General features: G+C 41.6%; 1 protein-coding gene across 3 annotated transcripts in view; it reads left to right on the top strand.

Moving 5' to 3' along the window:
• Nucleotides 1-5,065: 5,065 nt before the first annotated feature.
• DNMBP (dynamin binding protein) overlaps nucleotides 5,066-25,053 on the top strand; it is a 116,932-nt gene continuing 96,944 nt past the window's right edge. For 2 of the 3 annotated variants that reach the window (XM_061403085.1, XM_061403084.1), the window contains exon 1: nucleotides 5,074-5,281. The gene's annotated coding sequence lies outside the window, so the exon portion shown is untranslated. Of the gene's footprint in view, nucleotides 5,282-25,053 lie in introns of all 3 variants that reach the window. The other variant, XM_061403086.1, reaches the window with a different exon arrangement.

Here is a 25,053-nt window from a genome sequence, read left to right as displayed (position 1 = left end):
ATGGCAAATAGATGGGGGAAATGTGGAAACAGTGTCAGATTTTATTTTCTTTGGCTCCACAATCACTGTGGATAGTGACTACAGCCACAAAATTAATAGATGCTTGCTCCTTGAAAGAATAGCTATAACAACCTAGACAGTGTATTAAAAAGCAGAGACATCACTTTGCCAACAAAGGTCCTTATAGTCAAAGCTATGGTTTTACCAGTAGTCATGTAAAGATGTGAGAGTTGGACTATAAAGAAGGCTGAGCGCCGAAGAATTGATTGTTTCAAACTGTGGTACTGGAGAAGACTCTTGAGAGTCCCTTGGCAGCACGGAGATCAAACCAGTTAATACTGAACGAAATCAACCCTGAATATCCATTGGAAGGACTGGTGCTGAAGCTGAAGTTTCAATACTTTGGCCACCTGATGCAAAGAGCTGACTCATTGGAAAAGCCCCTGATGCTGGGAAAGATTGAGGGCAAGAAGAGAAGGGGGCAACAGGAGATGAGATGGTTGGATGGCATCACTGACTCAATGGATATCAGTTTGAGCAAATTCTGGGAGATAGTGAAGGACAGGGAAGCTTGGCATGTTATAGTTCATGGGGTCGCAAAGAGTCAGACAGGACTTAGCAACTGAACAACAACCTTTCTCTAAAATGTGGACATGAGGGCAGGGAGTTTATTGGTTGTCTTTGTTAGGCTGAATCAAAAACATCTAGCATAATGCCTATTGCATTGCAAATGTTGTGTTATAAATCTTTGTTGATGAGTTATTGTTTTGCCTTTGATGATTAGAATCTTTACAATGTCCTAGGGCAGTGCTTCTTAACCTTTAGGGTATTCACTAAACTCAACATTCAGAAAACTAAGATCATGGCATCGGCTCCCATCACTTCATGGCAAATAGATGGGGAAAGAGTGGAAACAGTGATAGATTTTATTTTGGGGGGATCCAAAATCACTGCAGTTGGTGACTGGAGCCATGAAATTAGAAAAATGCTTGCTCCTTGGAAGAAAAGTTATGACCAACCTAGACAGCATACTAAAAACAGAGCCATTACTTTGCCAACAAGGTCCATCTAGTCAAAGGTATGGTTTTTTTCCAGTAGTCATATATGGATGTGAGAGTTGGACTATAAAGAAAGCTGAGTGCCAAAGCTGATGCTTTTGAACTGTGGTGTTGGAGAAGACTTTTGAGAGTCCCTTGGACTGCAAGGAGATCCAACCAGTCCATTCTGAAGGAGATCAGCCCTGGGATTTCTTTGGAAGGAATGATGCTAAAGCTGAAACTCCAGTACTTTGGCCACCTCATGCGAAGAGTTGACTCCTTGGAAAAGACTCTGATGCTGGGAGGGATTGGGGGCAGGAGGAGAAGGGGATGACAGAGGATGAGATGGCTGGATGGCATCAGTGACTCGATGGACATAAGTCTCAGTGAACTTCAGGAGTTGGTGATGGACAGGGAGGCCTGGCATGCTGCAGTCCATGGGGTCACAAAGAGTCGGACATGACTGAGCAACTGAACTGAACTCACTAAACTTCCAGAGGTTTTAGATTCAGTTATCAGATCATTCTGAAACTGACTCAGGTAAAAGAAACAGGTTCCAGGTGAGTTGTGTGTACATTTAGACATCCAAAGTTGTTTTCTTTTTAAAATAAAGTGCTTCATTTTAATTTCATCTTGATTTCATATAGGATAATTAAAAAAAAAAACTTTATTGGAGTATAGTTGGTTTACAATGTTGCTTTAGCTTCAGGTATACAGCAAAGTGAGACAGTTATACGTATAGATATATTGACTCTTTTTCAGATTATTTTCCCATGTAGACCATTACAGAGTATTGAGTAGAGTTCCCTGTCCTATACAGTGGGTCCTTATTAGTTATCTACTTTATGTGTAGTAGTGTCTGTAGGTCAATCCCAATCTCTCAATTTATCCCTCCCCCTTCATCTGACATACTTGATTCTGTCCAAAAACCAGTAGAAAAGCACATCCCCAAAACTCAAACAAAATTGTGGTTAGCTAAATAGGAATAGTATCTTCAGAAATAAAGCCAGGGGATTTGTGACGTTAATTACTTATTTTTGAGAGAAGAAAAGTTACTGTTTTACAGGCAAATGACACATTTGCTAAGTTTTGTCAAAATCCAAGTTATTGATATGGTAGAAAGTTTTCTGCCCACAGTGTGCACATGCATCAAAAAGCAAAGATGGAAAACCATATGGTAGTTCTTCACAAAATGAAGCATAGAATTATCATGTGACCCAGTCATTCCATTTCTGGGCATATTCACGAAGGAACTGAGTGAAGGGATTCAAACAGATAGTTGTACACCCACGTCCACAGCACCATTTTTCATAATGGCTGAAAGGTGGAAGCAAATGTTGGATGGAGAACATCCATTGACAGATGAATGTGCAAACAAAATGTGGTATATACATACAAGGGAATATTATTCCACCTTAAAAAGGAAGGAAATTCTGACAAACGCTATGGCATGGATGAAACTTGAGGACCTATACAAAGTGAAATAAGTCGATCACAAAAGACAAACACTGGAAATTCCCTGGCAGTGCAATGGTTAGGACTCTGGGCTTTCACTGCCAAGGACCTGGGTTCAATCCCTGGTGTGGCAAAAACAAATAACTCAAAAGATAAACACTGTATGATTCCACTTACAACAGGTACCTGGAGTAGTCAGATTAATAGAGACAGAAGGCAGAATGGTGGTAGCCAGGAGCTGAGGAGAGAGAGGAAGGAAGGGTTGGTTTTTGACGAATACAGTTTCAGTTTGGGAAGATGAAAAGTTCTAGAGATGGATGTAGGTGATGTAATGTGAATGTACTTAATGTCACAGAACCGTACACTTAAAAATGTTTAAAATGATTGACTTTATGTTACATATCAATAACCTCAGATATGCAGATGACACCACCCTTATGGCAGAAAGTGAAGAAGAACTAAAGAGCCTCTTGATGAAAGTGAAAGAGGAGAGTGAAAAAGTTGGCTTAAAGCTCAACATTCAGAAAACTAAGATCATGGCATCCGGTTCCATCACTTCATGGCAAATAGATGGGGAAACAGTGGAAACAGTGTCAGACTTTATTTTTCTGGGCTCCAAAATCACTGCAGATGGTGATTGCAGCCATGAAATTAAAAGACGCTTACTCCTTGAAAGGAAAGTTATGACCAACCTAGACAGCATATTAAAAAGCAGAGACATTACTTTGCCAACAAAGGTTCGTCTAGTCAAGGCTATGGTTTTTACAGTGGTCATGTATGGATGTGAGAGTTGGACTGTGAAGAAAGCTGAGCACCGAAGAATTGATGCTTTTGAACTGTGGTGTTGGAGAAGACTCTTGCGAGTCCCTTGGACTGCAAGGAGATCCAACCAGTCCATCCTAAAGGAGATCAGTCCTGGGTGTTCACTGGAAGGACTGATGTTGAAGCTGAAACTCCAATACTTTGGCCACCTGATGCAAAGAGCTGACTCATTGGAAAAGACCCTGATGCTGGGAAAGATTGAAGGTAGGAGGAGAATGGGACGACAGAGGATGAGATGGTTGGATGGCATCACAGACTCGATGGACATGGGTTTGGGTGGACTCTGGGAGTTGGTGATGGACAGGGAGGCCTGGTGTGCTACGGTTCATGGGTTCGCAAAGAGTCGGATACGACTGAACAACTGAACTGAACTGACTGATGTTACATATATTTTAACAAGCACACACAAGTAATAGAAAGGAGAAACAATATCTGATGAGAATTTTGAAATACAGATCTTCTCCACTTACAGTGGGATGTCCAGACAAACCCATGGTAATTTGAAAATATCCTAAGTCCAAAATGCATTTAATACAACTAACATACCCAACATCAGAGCCTGACCTACCTTTAACGTGCTCAGAACACTCACATTAATCTACTCTGTAGACTGTAGCCCGCTAGGCTCCTCTGTCCATGGGATTTTCCAGGCAAGAATACTGGTTGCCATTTCCTTCTGCAGGGGATCTTCCCAACTCAGGAAATGAAGGCAGGTCTCCTGCACTGCAGGCAGATTTTTTACTGAGCCACCAGGGAACATTAACCTACAGTTGGGCAAAATCATCAAACACAAAGCCTATTTTACAATAATGTATTGGATATCTCATATAATTTATTGAATAGTGTATTTTGACAGTGAAACCCAGAATTGTTTATGAGTACAGAATGGTTGAAAGCCTATTGGTGGCTTGCCCTCCTTATCTTGTGGTTGACTGGGAGCAGGCTTACTCTCGCTCTCAGCATCAGGAGTGTCCTAGAGCAAATCGCCCGCCCAGGAAAGGATTGAAATTGAAAATCCTACTATGGTTTCTACTGAATGCCTACCGTTTTCTCATCATCATAAAGTGGAAAAATCTTAAGTCCAACAATTTTAAGTGGGGGCTATCTGTAGAGGTTTATCTGTTATGTGTTCACAGTGATAGACTTGTTGCAGCTTCTTGAGCATCTCCCAGATAGATCCCAGGAACCAAGCACAGAAATTCAAGCAAGAAGCCAAGCAGTGTGACTTTATGGCCATTAACACACAAAGAAAATCCTGTGAGGATTCACGAACGAGTTAAAAGCGTGCTCTCAGCCCTGCCTAGTTCTGCATTCTGTCACTCCTTACTCTCAACTTCTCGACGATATACTGAGAGAAGTTCCTCAGAAAAAAAAACAGGCCGAAGGGAACGCCAAGCATTTGTGACGTGATTAAGGGAACTACCTCGGAGCAACATAGAGGACCGCACCGTAGACAGGAATTGAATCGGCCTTCTCTAAATGGAACTCCCCCCGACCCACCTCCCCCCCCACCCCCTGCCCCAGGTTGGATGGGGTGTGTGGCGGGTGAGGGATCAGCAAGGGAGGAAAGGAACTTTCAACCAGAGAGAGCTGCACGTAGAACTGAACGCGCCACGGGGAGCTGACATTCGAGCTGTCCCAGCAGGGTCGGCGCCGCGCGGCGGGCTGCCTCAGTTTCCCGGGGTAGAGGTTCTGGAGCACCACCCCCTCTGACGTCACGGGGCGGGGCGTTGGGGGCTAGAGCGCGGGGCTGGCCCTGAGTGGGTGGGCGCGCCGGGACGAAGCGTGGCGCCCCCGGGCAGCGCGGTCCCGGCGAGGCGGAAGCCTAGGCTGGAGGCGGGGCCGCGGCGCTGAGTCACGCGGGATTGACCCGCCCGCTGCCTGCAGAGGCGGAGGTGACAGCGGGCCTGGGACGTGCGGCCGTTGCTGCCCGCTGCGCCGAGGGACCGCCGGGCAGCGGAGAGCAGGTCAGAGGCCGGGCGAGGCCGGGTTGGGCAGTTCGGTCTTCGGGGGCGGCGGGCGGAGGGGACCCGGGCCCCGAGGGACGCGCCGGGATGCTGGGCCTGCGCCGCCCCTGCCCGGCCGCGGCCGCTACCCTTACCGGGAGCCTCCGACAGGCAGCGGGGCACCGGGCCCTCGTCGGAGCCCTCCGGTCCAGGTCCGTCGAGCCCTAGGAGGCGCTGGGGACTGGAAGAAGCCAGGTGGTCAGCAGTCCGAGGGTTGCAGACGTGGGCTTTTTAAAATTGTGTCAGGCAAGCCCAGGGATCTTCGCCCTGCACCGCCCTGCCTCTCCGGCAATGAGGCGAAATTTGTAAACTCTGGAAAAGAATCCAGCGTTATTTTACAGATGAAGAAATTCTTCTGGTTCACACAGCGTCACTTTCAGTCGGAGTAGGACGGTTTCCGAAAAAAGAGTAAGACCTGTTTGGCTAGAGATGCAAGTTTGCTTCTGGTGGAATTTGGTATACTTGCTTTCCTGCCTCAGGTACCGATGTCAACCAGGCATCAATTTCTCAAGGCATCTAACCTTAAAAAAGATGTCTATGCTGTCAGTTGAATAAAGGAATACTGGGGTTACAAACGGGTCAGGTCTGCTGCAAGTTAGATGCTGTGGAAAATAGTTGGTGTATACAGTTAAATTTTAAATGAAAACTCCACTTTACATGCAATCTTTTTATCCTTTATTGTCTGTCTCATTTATATAGTAATGAAGGATAGTCACAACTTATTCTGTGGTTACTAATTTGCCTTTAGGTCTGTTTTACGGTAATTGTTTTATAGTAACGTGAGCTTTCTTTTCACTATCACTGGTGCTGTGGAATGTGGCAAGCCAGGGGTAGCATTAATATTTAGTGTTTGAGCATAGATTAGCTGGGCTTCCCAAGTGGCGCTAGTGGTCAAGAACCTACCTGCCTATTCAGGAGACACAGGTTGGATCCCTAGGTCAGGGAGATCCCTGGAGGAAGGCATGGCAACCCACTTCAGTATTCTTGCCTGGAGAATCCCATGGACAGAGGAGCTTGGAGGGTTATAGTCCATGGGGTCGCAGAGAGTCAGACATGACTGAAGCGACTTAGCACACATAGGTTAGCTACAGGTGTTTGTATAGCTGAAGTTACAGGCTCGGTTAATTCCTTGTTTTATATTGAAGAGTGAAGTATGTGCCAGCATACAGGTGTTGTTTCTTAGACTGTTGCTGCGTTTATTACTCACCGCATAGAATTGATTCAAATTGATGAGCAAGTTAGTTTAAACCTCAGCACCTGTTTTTCTCTAAATTATTGAATTAAAGGATCTCTAAGACTCCTATCTCTAAAGTTCCCTGATTTTACGTGTTAATTTGAAACATATGTGACTCATTGTGACAATAACGGTTTTTAGAAAACATGTTTTTTAAAAAACTGCATCATGCATAGCAAATCTTCAAATTCAGTGTTATTCTCAACGCTTCCAGTCACTTCATCATTGTTGAGTTAATGTAAGTGAAAAGAGATTTTTCAAATTACTTCTGTGTTAAATTCACTAAATTTAGAGACTGTAATGAATGCTTTGTGTATGGTGGAGAGTTGCTAAAATCTGGCCTGGGGATGGGATCTCTGCAGTGCACAGATAACTTTTACAATAAGCCAAGAACATTCTGCCTCGGAAATGTGATAAGGTGTCTTCAATACAGTGTTCATACTGTGTGAATTTCCAGCCAAGATGTGATAATCTTCGTAGACAATCTGTCCAAATATGTACATGTTATTTTGTCTTGCAGCTCCAAAGTACAGCCTTTCGCACCTCTTGTTTCTTTCCTGGCTCATTTCTTCTTAGTGTCCCTCTTACGTGCAGAGACCCCTTCACATTCCTCTTTGATCCACATGAAAGAGGCAGTTCAGGGCCTCTTTCAAGCACTGATTGAACCTACATCACTTTTTCTCTTCTTAAAGTACATGATAAATTGTAATTCTTGAATGATCATTTAGGTCTCCTAAAAACTCAAGAGTGAATATTCATTTTTAGAACATAGTGCAAGAGTCCATGAGGCTCTGGTTCTGAAAAAGGGTTAAGGGGACTGTGTATAGATTTTTATCCTCCCTAAACTGGGAGACTGCAATCTAGGAAGCCTCCAGAGCCAGTAGACTTATTTCAGTGCCTCAGAAGGAAACAGTTTGAATAGGATACATGGTGAATCTTCAAATTTGTTACTCTTCTCATCTCTCCCACTCACTTTATCAGGGTTGGGCTGAAATAAGCAAAAGGTGATTTCTCATATTTCAGACACTTCAGTGATTGTTCAGATTACAGATACTTTTTAAATTTGGTGAACTTTTTTAAGTGACAAAAGCAATTAAACTAGAATGCAAATGGAGGTTTGCATACCCACTACCAGATATAAGGCTTTTATTATTTTCTAGGTTTATTAGTCTGTCATTTCTGAAGTTAGTTAATGTATTACCTACCCCACAGCGGGCTTCCCAGATGGCTCAGTGATAAAGACTGCCTGCTAGGGCAGAGGAGGTGGGTTCCATCCCTTGGTTGGGAAGATCCCCTGGAGGAGGAAATGGCAACCCTTAAACACAAATTCAGTTAATATTAAATAGTTTCTTCTTATGCCTTGCTTAGGAAATCTGAATAAACTAACCTTCAAGATTGGATAACTTAGTCTTGTTGGCCAGGAGCTAATTATAAGATATCAGTCTCTCACCTGGAAAGGCAGAAAGGTATGAAGAAGCAGCCATAAAATCATATCACAGATCAACCTTGTGATGAAAGAATTGATGAACAAATCAGGGCTCAACAAATATTCATGGAGCACCAGATCTGTTCTTGGTGCTGGGGATATAGCTGTGAACAAAACAGAAAAGGCCCTGCCCTCATGCAGTAGATATTCTGGTAGCATGGGGGCAGACAGGAAATAAATATGTGACTGGATCATGGTCACATAATTCTAAGTGTTGTGAAGAAACAGAAAGAGGTGTAAGTGGGAAAGGAGAAGGAGGCGTGCATTCATAAAGTGCAGAGTGGTCTAAGAAGGCCTCTACTGAGATCGCTTTGAATCTACGTCTTGAGAGGAGTGAGGGAGTGAGCAGAAGGCAGAGGGATGAGTAAGTTCCAGACCCCAATGCAGAAGCATGTTCGGCATGTGTGAGGGACAGTGAGGTCATGGTGGCCAAGCAGTCCCCATGTGGGTGAGGGGAAAGTGCAGCAGATAAGAGGTGGTAGGAGTTGGGGTTGGGCACAGGGTGTGCATAGCAGTGTAGGCGGTTTTGTAAAGTATTTTGGCCTTTACTCTGAGTGAGGGGGGAGCCCGTTGGGCCTTTTGGACAGAGAAGCTTCTGATGACTTATGTTTTAACAGGATCACTCTGGCTGAGTGACAGAGAGACGGAAAGGGACAAGGGCACAGTCGGTGAGGGCTTCCCATTCATACCAGTTTCGTGACCCTGAACTGCAGTCCCCTGGCTTTCGTTTGCTCATCTTAGGATAACCAGGCGCTCTCTAGCTCTAGAATTTTTAGATTCTAAGAAGTGTGGAATCTCTGTGGGCTAGAGGATTATATATATGAAAAGGTTCTGAAAGTAAGTTGTTTCAGAGGACGTGAAAAGTTGATGGCACCAATGTGCCTTTAGCTGAATCACTCCTAATCTCACTCCTAATCAAGAGGTAATCGGCTCTTTTCAGTTAGGTTGTGAGGTCATGAGAACAAAAACACTGTTTCGTGACCATTCTGCCCTGATCCCTTTAGTCCTCTGCTGATCCCTGAATTTTTCCCTTCCTGCTTGAAAAAGGATGAAAAGCTGTTACTCATCAACAAAGCTGGCAACCAGAGTTGCTTTTGTTGTTAGGAAAGTTGGAAACTTAGGGGAAGGAAACAATTCTAATTTTGTTTTCATCACAGGTCATTTGAATTCTTCTTTTTTAACATGCAAGGAGCCTAAAAGATGTCTTTTTTTTTTTTTTTCCCCTTATCTTCCTCCCTGGATTTTAGTTGGTGATGATGCATTTCATTATGCTTTCCCACCCACCCCGAGTACTGTTTTTAAGGTCCTCCTGTGTTTCTACATGTACATCTAATTCTTTGCTTCTGAATGCTGTATTATGTCCCATGCTCTGTGCATGTGTGAACCACAATTTTGCTTGTCTCCTCTCTGTGTAATACATCCTCAGGTTGTCCCTACGTCCTACCACCACAAATATTGCTGCAGTGAGCATCTTCATACCTGTCCACTTCTAAAACTGTGTAATAGAAGTGTGGGGTATACACTTAGAAGGGAATCACTGGGTCATGGTCTTTCACGTCCTGAATTTGATCAGACTGTGCCAGATGCCTGCCCACAATAGCTGTACCAATCTCTCCTGCCAGAAGTGTTTGAGGGGTCTTATATCATGTCCCAACCACCACTCAGCTTTCTCTCGGTCTCCACCTTTTATAATCTCATAGGGGCAAGGTGGTATCTTGTCGTTTTCATTTGTATTCTTTGGTTACTAATGATTATAAAGATCTCTTATACATATAGTTTTATCTATAAATTACTGATTCCTGTCTTAGCCCATTTTCTCTTGAAGTTACTGTGTTGTTGCTGTTGACTCGTGGAAGACAGTTTATAGATGTTTATTCATCATCACTTTGTAGATGTTTTCTCATATGTTAATTTTGTCTTTGTTGTCCTTTTATCAATAAAAATTCTTTTTTTAATAAAAATTCTTAATTTTAATGAAATAAGTAAATTCTTTGGCTTATATCTTATGCTTTTAGAGTTTTAAGAAGGCCCTGCCAGTCCCCAAGTTATTGCTATTCCTTTAATTTGTCTAGAGTCCACATTACACATGAGTTAGATAGGGATCCAGCCCTATTATTCTCCATTTAATGAGCCAGTTTTTTCCAGTAACATATCCAAAAAACCCATCATTTCTCTCATTACATTGTGATACTCTCTTTCTCCTGTATGGTTTCCGTGGATACACTAGTCTATCTCTAAGCCTCTTTTTTGTTCCATTAGTTTGTCAGTTCTTGCTCTGTTTTTTATTGCTCTAATTTTATTACAGTGATTTGGCAATACAACCTCATGAATGGCACAGCAAGTATCCCATCTCTTTTATTTTTAAATTTATTTAGCTACTCTGGGGTCATTATTTTTCCATATAACATTTGCAGTATGTTTATCAAGTTCCTCAAATTTTTTGAGAAATTTTTATTGGGCTTACCTTGAATTTATAAAGTATTTGAGAGAGGCTTAACATCTTTTTGATATTAGCTTATTTCATTCAGAAGTATGGCATGTGTCTCTTCATTTATTCAGCTCAGTTTTTTTCCAGAATTTTTGTTTTACTTGGAAATGATTTAAAACTAACAGAGGAATTTTAAGATTAGTACAAAGAGCTCCTGTATATCCCTTACCTAGATTCATATTGCTGTATTTGCTTTATTACTCCCTGTCTACATTTCTCTGCCATTTGTTCTTACCCATTTGAGTTATTAGTTGCAGACATCATGACCCTTTACGCCTAAATACTTCATCAGCTCATCTTTAAGTCCCATATTAGAACTTTCAGGTTTTCTCCATAAAGGTCTAAGAGGATATTCTTGGCTAAATTAATTTCTGAATACTGAATAATAGTTTTGTTACTATTGTGAATCATGTGTATTTCTATTACTGTTGGCTATTGGTAGTTTAAGAGAAATGGTATTGATTATTGTAAGTTAATCTTGTATTTTGCAGCCCGGCTTCACTGTCTTATTCAAATAGTCTGCTGTTTTCTGTTGTTTCTTTTCCCCATAATTATGTCCTTTGAAAATACTGATAGTTTTGTTGTTTCCCATCCTTGTATTTCTTGTTTATCTTTCCTTTACAGCCTTGACCAGAACTTCCAGAACTATGTCAAAAATGTTGCTATGTTAGTGAACATCTTTGTCTTGTCCTCACTCTTAAGGAGAATTAATCTAAAGTTTCCCGATTTCATATAATGTTTGTTTTAGGTTTTAGGTGTACCTTCATCAGGTTATCCTGGAGAAGGGAATGGCAACCCACTCCAGTATTCTTGCCTGGAGAATTCCGTGGACAGAGGAGCCTGGCGGGCTGCAGTCCATGGGGCCACAAAGAGTTGGACACGACTGAGAGACTCACACTTTTGTTAGGTTAAGGTATTCTCCTTTAGGTACTCCTGGTTTACTGAGCATTTTCATCATAAATGGGTATTAAGCCTTGTCAAATACTTTTCAGGATTTGTCTGTAAAGAAATAAGATGGCGTCAGGAGGCTGCAAACCAAAATCTAAGCTGAGCTTTAGCTTCAAGTATAAGAAGATTAATAAAAGTCAGCATTTCTGAACACTGCATATATAAATTTATGGTAAACATATCACAATTCCAATATAAGCTTATTTCACTGTTATGTCATCGTTTTCCTCCTGCTTTAAGAGTGAGAATTTAAAAAGCTGGTGTGAAGGATGAGAGCGCCATATTCAGCATAACTGAAGTCGTCAGCATGATTGTAAATATAAGATATGTAAAATTATAGTTTCCTTGCTCTGTGGATCAGTCTCTGCTCTGGGTATAAATCTCACCTAAGTATATCTCACAGAATATTGAGATGGTTCAGCAAGTAGCTCTTTAGCAGCCATAACTGCTAGAGTGTTGGGCAGTAGATTCTCAGGGCCATCTCTTTGGTACATGATTGTTTTTTTTTTTTTTTAAGCTAGCTGTTTTTTCTTAATTATAAAAATTATGCCTCTTAATTGTAGAAAATTTGCAAATAGAAAAGGAAATCTTTGATCCTGCCTTTTAGAATAAATCCCTGTTAAACTGTTTCTCTCTCTGGTCTTCTTTGGGGAGTAGGTATGGGGGGCTTACTTTTTGGAGGAGGCGAATTCACCTAACGTTGGGCTATATAATTTTGCATCACCCCTCCTTTTTCAGGTTTAGGCCATTAGCTTTTGTTTGTCTTGCTTTGATTGATATTCTGGAAAAAAAAAAAAAGCTGTAAGAAAGATATGATTTGTTTATAGAGGCAGGGTTATAGCTTGCTGATGACTTGGACATTTCTAACAGGCTGGGTCTGAGTGCACAGACAGCCTGGCCTCATTACCAGAGTATGGAGAAGTCATAGTCCATCTGCCAGCAGACGGAAGACTAGCTTGAAGGAGAGGAGGAATCTATTTGATGTCACTCTGCTTCAGTTCAGTTAGCACCTTCCTTGTTTAGAACACATTTGCATTTATCTTTCAGAAAATAAAAAGTATGGAGGAAATAGTTGTAATTTACTTTCTTTTGACCCTGAAATAAGCCCAAAATATTGTCTTGTTTCCCTAATCACCTTCTGCTAGTGTGAGGTGAGGGAGTGTGGTACTAAATTGCTGGAAGTGACAGAATTTTTAACATTCTTATCAGCTGATAGATTCAGTATCCAATGCCCTCCCCTCCTCACTCCTCATTCCTTCACCCTGCTCTTTTTCATTTTGCTGAGATACCTGTCACTTCCTCAGATCTTGTTGTCTGCCTTCCCCATCCCTCCAGGAGGAAGTTCTTCAAGGACAGGAACCTGTTTTGTGCACTGATAAATCCCAAGCACCTTTGAGCCTTGCCTGGTACGTAGCATGCCCTCAACAGATGGAACCCATAAAATGAGTCAATCTGTAAGGAGGCAGCTGTGTGTTACAGCGAGGGAAAGTCTTAAGGGAGAGGTAAGGGAAGACAATTTTCTTAGCCTCATGGGTTCGATAAACTAGTAGAGTCCCCGTTTCCTGCTTGACCTTTTAAGTGTTTCTATCAACCCAGCCACAGAGTTAATTTCTCTATATCTGTTTTAGCCACTCTGTGGTTTTTGAAAGTGGAGTGTGTCTGTGTTGCTGACAAGCACATGGCGGGAGTAGGGCTGCCGAGAGAATAGTCCGTGCTGACGTGGGCTCATAGGTTCCGGGCCCAGCACACACTCTGCGTTGTTTTCATGAGGTGATTGATTCTCTTAGGACAAATGATCTGCCCCATCAGCAAAAAAAGTTGCAGTGGATGTGCCGAGTGGCACTGAATGCCCAGTGTCACACCCCATGCCCTCCCCCTTTCTAGTTTATTCTTCCTCCCTTCCCCAGCCATGCAGAAACCTTTTGGCATCTCTGTTGTTTCTGGATATGATTCAGGATTGTTATGATGAACAGTCATGCTGCATATACCTGGTCACTTAATATAAAGCAAGGCTCAGTCATATTAAATAGCATTCTGTAGGGTGCTAAGAGAGAAAAAAGGAGGGGGGGGTTTGACACAAAGACACCATAATGCTGTCCTGGAGGCCAAGGCTGTAGACCCATCTGTCTTGTATAGAGCATTGTTTGAGTCAAGGTCCTGAAAAATACCACTTAACCATTATTTTTACCTACTATTATTCTACTGGTTGACACATTACCTGGCCCTCAAATCTGATCCAAACTGTCCATGTATATTCTAATTCCACGTCCCTATTTCTACTTCAGTCAGATCTCTCTTTCTTTCCTATAGCAATGAGGATAGCAATAAGTATATTATTATAATTATGAATATGTCTTGGGGTTCACTGCTGCTGCTAAGTCGCTTCAGTCGTGTCCGACTCTGTGCGACCCCATAGATGGCAGCCCACCAGGCTCCCCCATCCCTGGGATTCTCCAGGCAAGAACACTGGAGTGGGTTGCCATTTCCTTCTCCAATGCATGAAAGTGAAAAGTGGAAGTGAAGTCGCGCAGTCGTGTCTGACTCTTCGCGACCCCATGGACTGCAGCCTACCAGGCTCCTCTGTCCATGGGATTTTCCAAGCAAGAGTACTGGAGTGGGGTGCCATACTAGGAGTCTGAATTTAAATGAAGGGAAAGGAATTTAAAACAACAATAATAATGTACTAACAGTGGCTAATATTTTAGCCAGTCATAGTCCTAACTGCATTTTTATTTAATCTTCAGAACAATTTTATAAGGAAGATCAGATCAGATCAGATCAGTTGCTCAGTCGTGTCCAACTCTTTGCGACCCCATGAATTGCAGCACGCCAGGCCTCCCTGTCCATCACCAACTCCTGGAGTTCACTCAGACTCACGTCCATCCAGTCAGTGATGCCATCCAGCCATCTCATCCTCTGTCATCCCCTTCTCCTCCTGCCCTCAATCCCTCCCAGCATCAGAGTCTTTTCCAGTGAGTCAACTCTTGGCATGAGGTGGCCAAAGTACTGGAGTTTCAGCTTTAGCATCATTCCTTCCAAAGAAATCCCAGGGCTGATCTCCTTCAGAATGGACTGGTTGGATCTCCTTGCAGTCCAAGGGACTCTCAAGAGTCTTCTCCAACACCACAGTTCAAAAGCATCAATTCTTCGGCGCTCAGCCTTCTTCAGAGTCCAACTCTCACATCCGTACATGACCACAGGAAAAACCATAGCCTTGACTAGACGAACCTTTGTTGGCAAAGGAATGTCTCTGCTTTTGAATATGCTGTCTAGGTTGGTCATAACTTTCCTTCCGAGGAGTAAGCGTCTTTTAATTTCATGGCTGCAGTCACCATCTGTAGTGATTTTGGAGCCCAGAAAAATAAAGTCTGACACTGTTTCCACTGTTTCCCCATCTATTTCCCATGAAGTGGTGGGACCAGATGCCATGATCTTCGTTTTCTGAATGTATAAGGAAAGTGCTATTGTAATCCTCATTTTGCATTTGGAGAAACTCAGGTACAAGTTGGTTAGGAAACTTGCCCTAAAGTTTTTAATGCTGTTAAGTGATAGAGCAGGAAATCAAACACCTGTTTTTCTCCAGCACCCACTGTCTTAACCAGCATGCCATAGCAGGTCTCAGGTAAGTGGCTGCCTGAAGACCAGGAATGACGTACACAGTCACATGGTTAGTGATGATTGTCCTTTTTTCATGTTCACCACACTGCTCACTGGAGTGAGGTGTAGGGGGACTGGGAGGAGTCTGCAGCGGGGACTGGCTGGGGAGTTTCTTCCCAGATCCCGTGTTGACTCTGCAGACAGAAACGAATAGCACCTCAGAAAGGGAGAGGCTCTGAAACTACCCATCCAGCTTGCGTTCTCTGGCTTTTTGACTGTTTCCTAAAAATAATAATTTCCTAATAATTAATAATATTTGAGATTTGCAAAAAATGAGTAAAGAACAATACAACAAATGTCCCATGTATCCAACACTCAATTTAAGATGTAGAAAGCTGAGTTGGTTTGTGTTCCACCTCCCTTTGCCCTTTTTAAGATTCTCTGGTTCTAGTGACTTAGAAGGAAAAATAAAAGAATTGCATTTTATTTACATATGGCAGCAGTACCATTACTGTCACCTAAGAAAAAGCACTAGTCATTCCTTAATATATAATCAGGAAGCTAGTCAATGTTCAGAATTTCTTCCATTTGTCTCTGTTTCTTAAACAGTTGATTTGTTTGAATTGGAATCCAAGAAATGGCACCCATTGCATTCAGCTAATATATTTCTTAAGTAGTTTTTAATTGATAAGTTCCCTTTCCTTTCATTTTCATTTTAAGTTTTGATTACAGTTTATTTTGTTAAAGCGTTTTGTCATATAGTTTCCCACATTCTGGGTTTTTTGAATGGCTATGATGCAACCTTATTGCCCAATTGCGAGTTAATTTACACTTTTAATCTGTCAGTCACTTTTGGAGGTTCCAAGTTATTCAGTCTCCATAAATAGAAAGGGTTCACTGACCCACATACAGCTTGGTCTGGTCCAGAGGTCGTTTCTGAGGAGTCTTCCAAAATGTTCCAGGTGATAGGGAATGACATAATCAGCAGCAGATATCTCTAAAAAACATTTTGCCGCATAAGGAATTTTATAGCTTCTCTTTGGCAAGGAATTTTCATGGTCGCTAGAGTCAGAGAAGGGAAGGGAGAAGCGAGTGAGTGGTCTGGTTTTCTTCTTTCAGACCGTGTCTGTTGCTTTAAGGATTTCTGGGGCTCAGTGCCAGAACTTCCTTGGGATATTATTGTCTTATAGTTTAGATCTGCTTATCAGGAAACAGAATCCCTGAAGGGTCAGTTAAGAGGAGAATGAGTTTACATTAAAATCAGACCTTTGTTAGTGCCTGTTGGGGTCTTGTGTTTTATTCCTGAGCCGCTAGCCAGACTGTAGAGCATAATACTAATGTGTGTGGTCTTCACACCTATAGTGTTTATTATCTGTTCTTTATGCTGCCACTGTCTAGATGTCGTTCAATAATTATAATATGTGGACCGCTGTAGACATGAAGAAGTCCAATTTTGTTTTATTTTTCTTTTAGTCTTGTTGCCTTGACCCACTAGTCAACTGTAATAGTTCTACAGGGTAATTAGTCAATATTAAAAAGAAAGAAAATTGTTGAAGTGTGAAGCAATATTTGGCTTTATTTATCTGGTGGTTCAGATGGTAAAGAATCTGCCTGCAATGTAGGAGACCTGGGTTTTATCCCTGGGTCGGGAAGATCCCCAGGAGAAGGGGATGGCAACCCACTCCAGTATTCTTGCCAGGAAAATCCCATGGACAGAGGAGCCTGGCAGGCTGCAGTTTGTGGGGTCAAAGAGTCAGACACAGCTGAGCGACTAACACTTTCACTTTCATCAATATTTAGTGGCTTGATGACTGTTAAAAAAAAATCTCAATGTCAATATTTTCATGTAGTTTTAAAGCCCAACAATTAATAAAACCAAGACTAAAAATCTAACATAGAATAAGGACATTTAATGCGTTTGTTACAGTACTGCTTACACTTTCATTATGAACTTAACTTGCTATCTTAAGAAGTTTGCTTTAATTAAAGGCATTGATAACAGTAAATTACTGGAAATCTTTGTGTTAAATTTTACCAATATATTCAAATTTTATTCTTATATTCCATATAAGAATGGAATCAGAAGTCAGACCTGGTCAATATTCTCTTCTGGTGACTCCAAATGCTTAAAAACTGAAGTATAATTATTCACAACAAAAGTGTCAACCAGAGGTGGTTTGCTAGTTATGGATTGTTCTTCCTTGCAGTGATCAGTTTAACAAAAATAAACACTTCCTATTTACCATGGTCACAGATAGCAACAGCATACACAGGCGATAGTATGATTGAAAAGCAGTCTGTAGATGTGTTGTATTAATACGTGTTACAACGTAGTTCCTCGCAGTGAACTGCCAGTATTTTGATGAGGCCAGAGTTTGGGGAGTGTGGTGGGTGGAGGGTGTCCAGAAATGAGGCCAAACATATGTGTGGGAACCAGATCACGATGAGCTCTGTACGATTTACAAAGGAGTTTCAGATACTTCTTATCAGTGATGGATGAGAAACTCTTTTGAACTTCAAGCCGTAGAGAATTATGAGAGTTTGTAGTTAAAAAAGATAATCCTAGTGCAGTGTAGAAAATAGAACAAAGGGACATAAGACTGGTGGGTAACCATTTAGGAAGCTATTGCCATAGTCCCAAAGACGAGATGATGGGAGAAAAAAGAAAAGTAGGGCAGGGGCAATCTCAAACTGAAAAATGTCAAGTCAAAGAACAATTTTTAAGAGGTATATGAGTTTGAAGGACTTGACAATAGTGTTAATGTTTTTCCTGGAAATGGAGGATACTTTTTTAGAAGGTTTTTTTTTAGGACATTAGTTTTGTTTTTTTTTTTTACATTTATTAAAAGATTAATTTGGGGAACTGGCTCACAGGATTATGGAGACTAAGAAGTTCCATGATCTGCTGTCAGCCAGGTAGAAACCCAGGAAAGTCAGTAGTATAGTCCTAGCCTAAGCTGAAAGGCTTGAGAACAAGGAAGTGCTGATGGTGTAAGTTCCGTAGGATATTTAATTAATTTCATATTCCTCTTCTATCCCTGGAAGGCATTTGGCAAGGTTTTCTTAGACCCATAGGCAAGGATCTCTTAAGTAAAACTGCTGCCAGATCTTTGTGGGATGTAGAACTATGTAGGTCACTTAGAGTTTAGGGTAGAGGGGATGTCAATTGCTTTGTCCTTGTGACCAGTAACCACAAAGAGTCACATTACTGCCCCTTCCTTTGAAAGAGACGAGCAATTTTGAGCAGTTGGCCCCACCCAGAAGTTGCTGCCTCATCTTGAATATTGTTATCATCAGTATGAGCGATGATAACATTTCTCCTCTCACTTCATTATCATCATCACCATCCTCATAGCTGACATTTACAAAATGTGCGAGGCTTTACTGTTTACCAGGAAATGTATTAAATGTTTTACCAACATGATCAAATGTATTTATCTATCTTTGGCTGTGCCGGGTCTCTATTGCTGTGCAAGGGCTGCCTCTAGTTGCAGTGAGTGGGGTACGCCTTCTCTCTGCGGTGGCTTCTCGTTGCAGAACATCAGATCTAGAGCACCTGGGCTCAGTAGTTGTGCATGGGCTCAGTTTGCCCTGTGGGTTTTGGGATTTTCCTGAACCAGGGATCGAACCCTTGTCCCCTGCATTCGCAGGTGAATTCTTAACCACTGATCCACCAGGGAAGCTCCCTACATGATCAAACTTAATCCTCATAACACGCCATAAAATAAATTACTATTGTTATCTTCAGTTTACAGATGAGGAAACAAAAGTTCAGAGTGGTTAAAGTAACTTGCCCAAGGTCACATAGCAAATGCAGAACCAAAAACTGAAACTAATTCTCTGACTTAAATGTGAGCTCTTAGCTATTATGAATATATTTATTACTTAATAGAATTTAGAAGGGAAAATGATTTCTCTTTTTAAATTTATTCCTTTATGTAGCCATGCCCTAGAAAGTTCACATAATCAAACACTGTATTACCCACCCTCCATCTGCAGCTAATAGTGGGAATAAAACATAAATACATTTTTAATACATAAAATACAGGAAAAACTTGAAGGACAGTCAGATCAGATCAGTCGCTCAGTCATGTCCAACTCTTTGCGACCCCATGAATCGCAGCATGCCAGGCCTCCCTGTCCATCACCAACTCCCGGAGTTCACGCAGACTCACGTCCATCGAGTAGTGATGCCATCCAGCCATCTCATCCTCTGTTGTCCCCTTCTCCTCTTGCCCCCAGTCCCTCCCAGCATCAAAGTCTTTTCCAATGAGTCAACTCTTTGCATGAGGTGGCCAAAGTGGAGCATAAATAGGGAAGCTATTTAAATTTCTGACTTTTTTCAAGGCAAGATATCCATGTATGCCTTCACTATTTTTAGCCTGAAATATGGCAGTTTCTAAAACAAGAGATACACTCAGTTTTTAAAATTGAGACATAATTCACAAACCACGAAATCCCCCCTTTTAAAGTATACGATTGAGTGGGGTTTTTTTGGGTGTTTTACACATATGTGCAACCTTCACCACTGTCTAGTTCCAGAACATTTCCTCGCACTGGAAAGAAACCTTGTGTTCTTTAGCAGTCAGTCATTCCCCACTTCTTTCTCCTGAGACACTAGTTTTAAAACCCATTAAATGCCAAAAAAACATCCTAAAGCTATGACAAGGATTTTGAGAATATCTGTCCATAGGCTTGCTGTCTAATGCAGATGATGATGAGAGCAGCAGCAGCAACAGTCATAATAGCAGCTGACCCCTGTATAATGCTTACTACGTGTAAGGTACTCTTCTAAGTGCTGTATTTACATTAACTCATTTAAATTTCTATGAAGCAGGTTCTGTCACTAAACCCATTTTCTAGATGAGGAAATTAAAGCACAGAGAAGTTGAGTAACTTGCCTCAAATCACGTAACCTTAACATGGGGTGGAGCTAGGAGGTAAATCCAGATAGTCTGGCTTTGTGATCTGTGCTCTTAATTATTGTGTTTTAAGTTTCATATTTATATTTGAAAATCATATAAAGACCTTGAACCATGCTAAGTGAAAGAAGCCTGTCACACAAGACCACCTATTGTATGACTCCATTTGTATGAGATGCCTAGAGAAGGCAAATCTTTCTGTCTAGAGAGAAAGTAGATTACTGGTTGTCTGGGGCTGGGATGGATGGGGAGATTTTTGGAGACAAATGGAAAGTGACTGCTAATGGGTATGGAGTTTATTTTTGAGATGATTAAAATGTTTTAAAATGGATAGTGGTCCAGGTTGCACAACTCTGGAAATTTACTAAACCCATTGCATTGTACACTTTGGATTAATTCTATAGTATGTGAGTTGCAACTCAATAAACCTGTTTTTTTAAAATGATGTGAAGATAAATGACCTGGATGATTTGCCTTGGAATACCTTTTTGTCTTTATCTGGGAAAAAAAATACACACATTTGTGTTTGGGAGTGCTCAAATACTTAAAACCTGTTCTAATTCTAACCATTATACTTGCTTATTCAAACATTTCAGGTGCTCCCAAGTACCTAAAATCAAAGCCCAACCTTTCTAATGTGGGAGTGAGTCCTGTGAGATCCTGTAAGCTCTGTGTGAAAGAGGAACATGATCATTGGGAATGTGAATATACATTTTGATATATAATTTCAATTAGTTCAGTGTGTTAAGTTATCCATTCTGCAACTATTTATGGAGGGCCTGCTATGTACCAAGCAGTGCTCTAAATGCTCAGTATACATCAATGCATAAAACAGACAAAAAGGATCCCTGCCCTATAGAGCATGTAGTGGATAAGGACTAATTCTGTAGACTTTATAGAGGAGGTACCATGAGCTGGATCTTAGAAGATAATAGTTTATTCAGAAAATAAGAGTTATGCATGTTTGATGGAAGAGGGACATGCTCAGCTGATCCAGTCAAAAAAACTAACATCACATTTTGTCTTTTTTTTTTTTTTTGGCTGTGCAACAGATAACTTCAAAATCTCAATGGCTTATTACAGCAACCATCGATTTTTTAATAGCCCTTAAGAGGGCTGAGATTTGTAGGTCCGAGTAAAGGAGTAGAGACAGCAGCAAATGGATATAGGAGCAGGAATCTTCTTGGGGATTTATCTCAGGTCTTTGGCCCAGGGCAAGCCTCGGTGAGGCCTGATGCAGTGGCTTCTGTGGGGCTAAGAGCTGATCAGAGATACCCGAGGGTGCATATTGCTCAGAAATACTGGATTTCTAGTCGAACCAGAGTTGAGAGACCTTGATGAGCACTTAAGACATTCATCTGAGACCCCAGAGGGAAAGATATAACCCATTGTGTGATGACTGAAATGATAGATTTAGCACATGAGGAATTTAAAGCAGCTAATGTAAATAATGACATAATGAATAGATAGGGACCTTCAAAGTGTGGTTGCTGAAATAAAGATTAACTGGATGGGTTTAAGAGAGCAAGAGCAGTGCTGCAGAAGAAAGGGGCCAGTGAACTATACGGCAGATAAATAGAAGTTATCCAAGCTGAAATGCAGAGGGAAGAAAGACTGGGGACAGGAGAGAACAGAACTGTAATGACAGTGAGTTAATATCAAGTAGTTTAATATATGTCTAATTGGAATCTCATAAAGAGAGGAAGAAAGATGGAGAAATAATGACCAGAATTTCCCCAAATTTAATCAAAAACATCAGCTTATATATTCAAAAATCTCAATGAACCTCAAACTGGGTAAATAAGACTGTACACCTCAACACTTTGTCGTCAGATTACTGAAAACTAAAGACAGAGAAAACTCTTAAGAGTAGAGAAAAAAGGTATTACAGGGGAATGAAGATAAGAATGACAGCTGACTTCTCATCTGAAATAGGCAGAAGATAATGGAACAACATCTCTAAAATTTGAAAGAAGAAAAATAAAACCACCAATCAAAATACTGTACTAACCAAAAAAATCTTTCCAAAATGAGAGTACAATTAAAATGCTTTCAGATAAACTAAAGTTGAGCAAACTTGTTGTCAACAGACTTATACTGTAAGAAATGCTAAAAGATATTCTTTAGGCTGAGAGGAAATGATATTGGAAGGAAACTCAGATCTGTGTAAAGGGATGAAGAACACAAGAAGTGGTAATTGTACAGGCAAAAGTGAAAGACCTTTTGTTTAAGGACAACTCATTGTTTATAACAAAAATGGCATTGTATTTTGGGGTTTATAATATACTACATTAATTATCTATCGTTGTGTAACAAATTTTCTCAAAAATTAGTGGCTTAAAACACTATAAATACTATCTTACAGTTTCTGTGGGTTGGGAATTCAGGAGTGGCTTAGCTGGGTGTTTCTTGCTCAGAATGTGTCATGAGTTGCCATCAAGAGGTTGCTGGGGGCTGCATTCATCTGAAGGCTTCGCTGGGACTCTAATCTCCTTCTACGATGCTTGGTCACATGCTTGCTGGCAGGAGGCCCCAGTTTTTCACTGTGTGGGCTTCTCCATAAGACTGCCTGAGTGTCCTCACAATCTAGTCTTGGGAATCACACACTTACTACCACTGTATTCTGTGGGTTAGAAATGAGTCACTGGTATGGCCCACACTCAGGAGGAGAGGAAATAGGGAGCAGTATCAAAAAATTTTGAAATCTGCTTTAAAGCTACCACAAATATCTATGGCAGCAGTAACACAAAGTAGAAATAATATATATGGCAGCAGTAACACAAAGGACAGGATGGTGTGGTAAATGGAATTCTTCCATTATGTAGTTCATATGTTGTACATGAGTGAAGTCGCTCGGTCGTGTCCGACTCTTATACGACCCTATGGATGGTGGGTACCAGGCTCCTCCATCCATGGGGTTTTCCAGGCAAGAGTACTGGAGTGGGGTGCCATTTCCTTTTCCAGGGTATCTTCCTGACCCAGGGATCGAACCCAGGTCTCCCGCATTGCAGGCAAGGCTTCAGCAGTATGTGAACCGTGAACTTTCAGATGTTCAAGCTGGTTTTACAAAAGGCACAGGAACCAGAGACCAAATTGCCAACATCCACTGGATCATGGAAAAAGCAAGAGAGTTCCAGAAAACCATCTCTTTCTGCTTTATTGACTATGCTAAAGCCTTTGACTGTGTGGATCACAATAAACTGTGGAAAATTCTGAAAGAGATAGGAATACCAGACCACCTGATCTGCCTCTTGAGAAACCTGTATGCAGGTCAGGAAGCAACAGTTAGACCTGGACATGGAACAACAGACTGGTTTCAAATAGGAAAAGGAGTTCGTCAAGGCTGTATATTGTCACCCTGCTTATTTAAATTCTATGCAGAGTACATCATGAGAAACGCTGGGCTGGAAGAAGCACAAGCTAGAATCAAGATTGCCAGGAGAAATATCAATAACCTCAGATATGCAGATGACACCACCCTTATGGCAGAAAGTGAAGAGGAACTCAAAAGCCTCTTGATGAAAGTGAAAGAGGAGAGTGAAAAAGTTGGCTTAAAGCTCAACATTCAGAAAACTAAGATCATGGCATCTGGTCCAATCACTTCATGGGAAATAGATGGGGAAACAGTGGAAACAGTGTCAGACTTTATTTTGGGGGGCTCCAGAATCACTGCAGATGGTGATTGCAGCCATGAAATTAAAAGACGCTTACTCCTTGGAAGGAAAATTATGACCAACCTAGATAGTATATTGAAAAGCAGAGATATTACTTTGTCAACAAAGGTCTGTCTAGTCAAGGCTATGGTTTTTCCAGTGGTCATGTATGGATGTGAGAGTTGGACTATAAAGAAAGCTGAGCGCCGAACAATTGGTGCTTTTGAACTGTGGTGCTGGAGAAGACTCTTGCGAGTCCCTTGGACTGCAAGGAGATCCAACCAGTCCATCCTAAAGGAGATCAGTCCTGGGTGTTCATTGGAAGGACTGATGTTGAAGCTGAAACTCCAGTACTTTGGCCTCCTGATGCGAAGAACTGACTCATTGGAAAAGACCCTGATGCTGGGAAAGATTGAGGGTAGGAGGAGAAGGGGATGACAGAGGATGAGATGGTTGGATGGCATCACCGACTCAATGGACATGAGTCTGGGTAAACTCCGGCAGTTGGTGATGGACAGGGAGACCTGGAGTGCTCTGGTCATGGGTTCGCAAAGAGTCGGACATGACTGAGCGACTGAACTGAAGACTGGAAAGTTTTTTTGTTTTTAAATTTGTCTTTATTTTTGGCTGCACTGGGATTTTGTTGCTTTGCGCAGGCTTTCTCTCGTTGTGGCAAGTGGAACTACTTTTTATTGCAGAGCAGTTCGGTAGCTCAGTTGTGTCTGACTCTTTGCGACCCCATGGAATTCAGCATGCTAGGCTTCCCTGCCATCACCAACTCCTGGAGCCTACTCAAACTCTTGTCCATCACATCGGTGATGCCATCCAACCATCTCATTCTCTGTCGTCCCCTTCTCCTCCCGCCTTCAATCTTTCCCAGGATCAGGGTCTTTTCCAATGAGTCAATTCTTCGCATCAGGTGGCCAAAGTACTGGAGTTTCAGCATCAGCACTTCCAGTTAATATTCAGGACTAATTTCCTTTAGGATGGACGGGTTGGATGTCCTTGTAGTCCAAGGGACTCTCAAGAGTCTTTTCCAACACCACAGTTCAAAAGCATCAGTTCTTTGGCGCTCAGCTTTCTTTGTATTCCAACTCTCACATCCATACATGGCTACTGGAAAACCATAGCTTTTACTAGATGGACCTTTGTTGGCAAAGTAATTAATGTCTCTGCTTTTTATTTTATTTACTTTTTTTTGTCTCTGCTTTTTAATATGCTGTCTACATTGGTCATAGATTTTCTTCCAAGGAGCAAGCGTCTTTTAATTTCATGGCTACCGTCACCATCTGCAGTGATTTTGGAACCCAAGAAAATAAAATCTGTCACTGTTTCCATTGTTTCCCCATCTATTTGCCATGAAGTGATGGGACCAGATGCCATGATCTTAGTTTTCTGAACGTTG

The sequence above is a fragment of the Bos javanicus genome, chromosome 26 (assembly GCF_032452875.1).
Source record: "Bos javanicus breed banteng chromosome 26, ARS-OSU_banteng_1.0, whole genome shotgun sequence".
NCBI classification, from domain to species: domain Eukaryota; kingdom Metazoa; phylum Chordata; class Mammalia; order Artiodactyla; family Bovidae; genus Bos; species Bos javanicus.
The sequence above is the reverse complement of the archived record's forward strand: the minus strand, read 5'-3'. Positions and strand labels throughout refer to the sequence as shown.